The following is a 5283-nucleotide window of genomic DNA, read 5'->3' as shown; positions in this document are numbered from 1 at the left end:
CTGTGAAAGGAAACAGGGAATAGAAACACAGATAAAGGGGATATAGAATCAAAGGAGAGTTGCTTACTTGTTTTTTGATATGGTTGGATCCAAAACATATTCATTTGCTGATGGATAGACCAATAGAGAGGGTGAAACTAGTGAAGCAAGAGAGAGGGTAGAATTGAGAAGGTGAAAGGGATGGGACCCTGAGACCCAGAGCATCAAGAGGGAGATTGTTTTATGGGGCACCTGGGTGGCTCAGTGGGTAAAGCCTCTGCCTTTGGCTCAGGTCATGATCCCAGGGTCCTGGGATGAAGCCCCACTTTGGGCTCTCTGCTCAGCGGGGAGCCTGCTTCCCCTTCTCTCTCTGCCTGCCTCTCTGCCTACTTGTGATCTCTTGTCTGTCAAATAAATAAATAAAATCTTTAAAAAAAAAAAAAGAGGGAGATGGTTTTAGATAGGATGAGGGCTATCTCTTCGGGTTAGAGGGGGAAGTAAGGGAGTTCTCTTGATTTCCATTTCTTCAAGAGGCTTGAGATGACATTGCCAGCTGAAAGGGGAGAGAGTTCTTGAGAGAGGTTTGAAGGAGAGGAGAATGTATGAAACAGTTGTCTGATAGAATGAGCCAAAAGAGTTAACCTGATAAGGTTGAGACCCCACTGGAGGTTGTGTACTTGAATTAAAAGTAAAACAAAGCTAAGACATACAGTATTCTCCAGCTGTGTTCAACATGGTTGCCAGAGAAGGCAGATATATGATGGGCTCATTCTGTACGTCGGGAATTACCTAGGAGAAGACGGGACAAGGATCTTTCATCCATCACAGTGATGAACAGGGAATCCAGGTGGGCCAGGAGGAACACGGAAGTGGAGCGGGGGTAGGTGGGCAGTGTCTCAGGGCCAGTGGATTTGTGGTCTCACTGAGGTCAACAGTATGATGGAAGGAAAAATCCTTCCTCCTCTCTTCAAGGTCTTCCACCTGGACTAAGAATTAAATTTACACTAGATATATTAACAGAGGAAAAAAACAAAGTTTTATTAGGTGCACACAGAGGCCCGATGATGAAACGGAGACCTAATCAAATGGCCATCACAGGCTTTTTTTTTTTTTTTTTTTTAATTAAACTTTTGTTTTAATGGGTCTCAAAATTCTGTGACAGATTTTTGGTCAAGTTGTTTCCATTAAAAAGTACTGATTTTAAAAACTAATAACTTGGGGCGCCTGGGTGGCTCAGTGGATTAAGCCACTGCCTTCGGCTCAGGTCATGATCTCAGTTTCCTGGGATCGAGCCCCGCATCGGGCTCTTTGCTCAGCGGGAGCCTGCTTCTCTCTCTCTCTGCCTGACTCTCCGCCTACTTGTGATTTCTCTCTCTCTGTCAAATAAATAATAAATAAAAAATCTTTAAAAAAAAATAAAAATAAAAACTAATAACTTAAAACTGCCACACACACACAAAAAAAAACCCAAATGGTCCCCAAAACATTCTCCTTTCCTTCTGAAGGTTTTACGATGCATTGTTATCATTAACCAGTCTTTTACTATTAAACTTAAATGGCCAATTGACACAAACAGTTCTTTTTTTTTTTTTTTTTTAAAGATTTTATTTATTTGACAGAGAGAGATCACAAGTAGGCAGAGAGGCAGGCAGAGAGAGAGAGAGGAGGAAGCAGGCTCCCCGCCGAGCAGAGAGCCCGATGCGGGACTCGATCCCAGGACCCTGAGATCATGACCTGAGCCGAAGGCAGCGGCCCAACCCACCGAGCCACCCAGGCGCCCAACACAAACAGTTCTGAGACCGTTCTTCCACCACTGATTAAGACTGGGGTGGCAGGTATTGGGGATAATATTCATTTAGCCTTTTGAGCTTTCTGGGCAGACTTGGTGACCTTGCCAGCTCCAGCTGCCTTCTTGTCCACTGCTTTGATGACACCCACAGCAACCGTCTATCTCATGTCACGAACAGCGAAACGGCCCAGAGGAGGATAGTCAGAGAAGCTCTCAACACACATAGGCTTGCCAGGAACCATATCAACAATGGCAGCGTCACCAGATTTCAAGAACTTGGGACCATCTTCCAGCTTTTTTCCAGAACGACGATCTATCTTCTCCTTCAGCTCAGCAAACTTGCAAGCAATGTGAGCTGTGTGACAATCCAGCACAGGTGCATATCCAGCACTAATTTGGCCTGGATGGTTCAGGATAATCACCTGAGCTGTGAAGCCAGCTGCTTCCATTGGTGGGTCATTTTTGCTGTCACCAGCCACATTGCCACGACGAGCATCTTTGACAGATACGTTCTTGACATTGAAGCCCACATTGTCCCCAGGAAGAGCCTAACTCAAAGCTTCATGGTGCATTTCAACAGACTTGACTTCAGTTGTAACATTGACTGGAGCAAAAGTGACCACCATGCCAGGCTTAAGAACACCAGTCTCCACTCGGCCCACAGGAACAGTACCAATACCACCAATTTTGTAGACGTCCTAGAGAGGCAGATGCAAGGGCTTGTCAGTTGGACGAGTTGGTGGCAGAATACAATCCAGAGCTTCAAGCAGTGTGGTTCCACTGGCATTCATTACGGGTGACTTTCCATCCCTTGAACCAAGGCATATTAGCACTTGGCTCCAGCATGTTGTCACCATTCCAACCAGAAATTGTCACAAATGCTACTGTGTCGGGGTTGTAGCCAATTTTCTTAATGTAGGTGCTGACTTCCTTAATGATTTCCTCGTATCTCTTCTGGCTGTAGGGTGGCTCAGTGGAATCCATTTTGTTAACACCAACAATTAGTTGTTTTACACCCAGTGTGTAAGCCAGAAGGGCAAATTGCTTCAAATTGCTTCAAATTCACCAACACCAGCAGCAACAAACAGGACAGCACAGTCAGCCTGGGATGTGCCTGTAATCATGTTTTTGATAAAATCTCTGTGTCCTGGAGCATCAATGATGGTCACGTAATACTTGCTGGTCTCGAATTTCCACAGGGAGATATCAATGGTGATACCACGTTCATGTTCAGCTTTCAGTTTATCCAAGACCCAGGCATACTTGAAGGAGCCTTTTCCCATCTCAGCAGCCTCCTTCTCGAATTTTTCGATAGTTCTTTTGTCGATCCCACCACATTTGTAGATCAGATGACCAGTAGTGGTAGACTCGCCTGAATCTACATGTCGGATGACAACAATGTTGATATGAGTCTTTTCCTTTCCCATTCTGGTTTAGGATGAGCGGTGGTTTTCACAACACCTGTGTTCTGGCGGCAAACCCCCACAGGCGGTTTTTATACGGTTTAGACAAAGAGACAATAATCTGTGAGGAATTGACAGGATAAAGAAAATAGATGTGTGGAGGCTTTAATTAGTAAGGAATTTTTTATACAATTTTATTCACTTATCTGATTGAGAGAGAGAGAACCAGCAGGGGAGGGGCAGAGGGAGAGGAAGAGGCTGAGCAGGGAGCCCAATCAGGGACTCGATCCCAGGACCCTGGGATCATGACCCGAGCCGAAGACAGACACTTCACAGACTGAGCCACCCAGGCGCCCCATAATTAATAAGGAATTCTAAGTGGAATTTGTGCTGAGGTAGTAGATTAGTAAAAATTTAACAAGGTTTGTTTCTATAGCTTTCTCAGTTTTGAAGTTCCTCTCTCTGGTAATAAGGATGTCTTTTCCTTTTTTTATGGGCTGGGGCGTATCTTTCATATGGGAGATTTGTTTCCTGATTTCAGCAGGACAGAGCAGAGTCTGAGTGTCCTGTCCTTGCACGAGTTCCTTCCCAAGTAGCTTCAATTCAAAAACAATCACTATGTTATTGTGGTACATTTTGGGTGGCTGCCGTTGGCCTCTCCAGATCAAAGGAGAGGAGGCAGGAAAAGGAAATCAAGGTTCAGACTTGGCATTCAGATATGACCCTGGGAGACCAAGGTCACTGGAGGAGAGGAGACCAAGGAAGGCTCTGATACTGAATCAATCATCCTAGAAGAATGTCAGGAGTAGAGGTAAGAAGTAAAACAACCAGTTTTTCTACAGGGGAGGAAACAAGAGGTTAGAGATGGTGAGGCACATACTTAAGGTCACACAGTGATGTTGGCAGGAGGGCTGGGATTTGAGGCCACCTCTGCTAACCCAGGAGCCTGGGTCACACCTTTACTCTGCTGAATCAGTGAGTTCAGCCTCGGAGGCTAGGGCCCTGGGGTTTTGCCTCCTCTCCTGCAGAGCTAAGCTGCTGCCAGGCCACCTCGTGCCAAACATGCGTTGCGCCAGCCACCTGCCGCCATCATCTCTGAATCCTACATTCTGTTCACTGTCATGGACTTTTTCTCTTCCCCTTTAGCTGACTCTGACTCCAGAACCTGTTCTACCCTGGAGGCTGTGTCAACAGCTCCAAATCCTGCTGTTCATGACACAGCCTGTCCCATGGCCAGACCGTCTTCTGACATGGATTGGGAGGGAAATGAGAGTCATAAAGCAAATAACAGCACCTGCTTCCGTGAGCCCTCACAAACACCCACTCGACACCAGACTTGGTATCTATCCCCTCTCATTTAATCCTCATGACGTCTGATTGGACCCATTTTGCAGATGAGAACACGAAGGCTCAGAGAGAGTCACTTGTCTGGGACCCCACAGCCAGGAAGTTGCAGAGCTGGAGTTCATCCTGAAAATGTGTAGCTCTTACAGTCCTTGTCCTTTGCAAATACTAGGGGGAAAAAATGAATTAAGATAATGGACATAATAGTGTTAGTACCAGTATAACACATTTTTATTAAAATAACTTTTCAAAAGAATTGCATATTTCCTGACCTCCATCTGCCAGAGCAGGCTGGCATTCCCCGTCAAGTCTCCTTCAAGAATTCCTTAGAATCTCTGGGGGTGTCTTTCCTGTGTTCCAAAACAGGTCTTGTGGGCTGCCACGTGACCTTATCATTACTCACCCTATTTGAGTAGGTACTTCAGTGCGCCTGGCATCTGGCCTAGCATTCTATGCACATGATTTCATACACATGTCTACACACCCTTAATATACATACATAAAATGTAAACAAATCATATATGTAAATATAAGATACTGTTTCTCTTTCACAAATGAGGCACAGAGAAGTAAGACTGGTAGCTATTGGTAGCATTCAGATCTCAGGGTTGGCAAAGCAAACTATAGTGTCCATCCCCACAGCAGTGATCCTGGCATCTCTCCTGCCTAAGTTCTCAGGGTGATCTGGGGAGTCGTTCCTAATTGTATACAGTCCCCAAGCCTGGTGCTCTGGCTCTCATGGATATCCTATGGGCCACCCAACATCCT

General features: G+C 45.5%; 1 pseudogene; it reads right to left on the bottom strand.

Annotated features, from left to right (window-relative positions):
• Positions 1–1829: 1829 nt before the first annotated feature.
• Positions 1830–3219, bottom strand: LOC131807929 (putative elongation factor 1-alpha-like 3; annotated as a pseudogene).
• Positions 3220–5283: the final 2064 nt, after the last annotated feature.

This window comes from Mustela lutreola, chromosome 9 (genome assembly GCF_030435805.1).
Source record: "Mustela lutreola isolate mMusLut2 chromosome 9, mMusLut2.pri, whole genome shotgun sequence".
Taxonomy (NCBI): domain Eukaryota; kingdom Metazoa; phylum Chordata; class Mammalia; order Carnivora; family Mustelidae; genus Mustela; species Mustela lutreola.
This window is presented reverse-complemented; position numbering and strand designations above follow the sequence as displayed.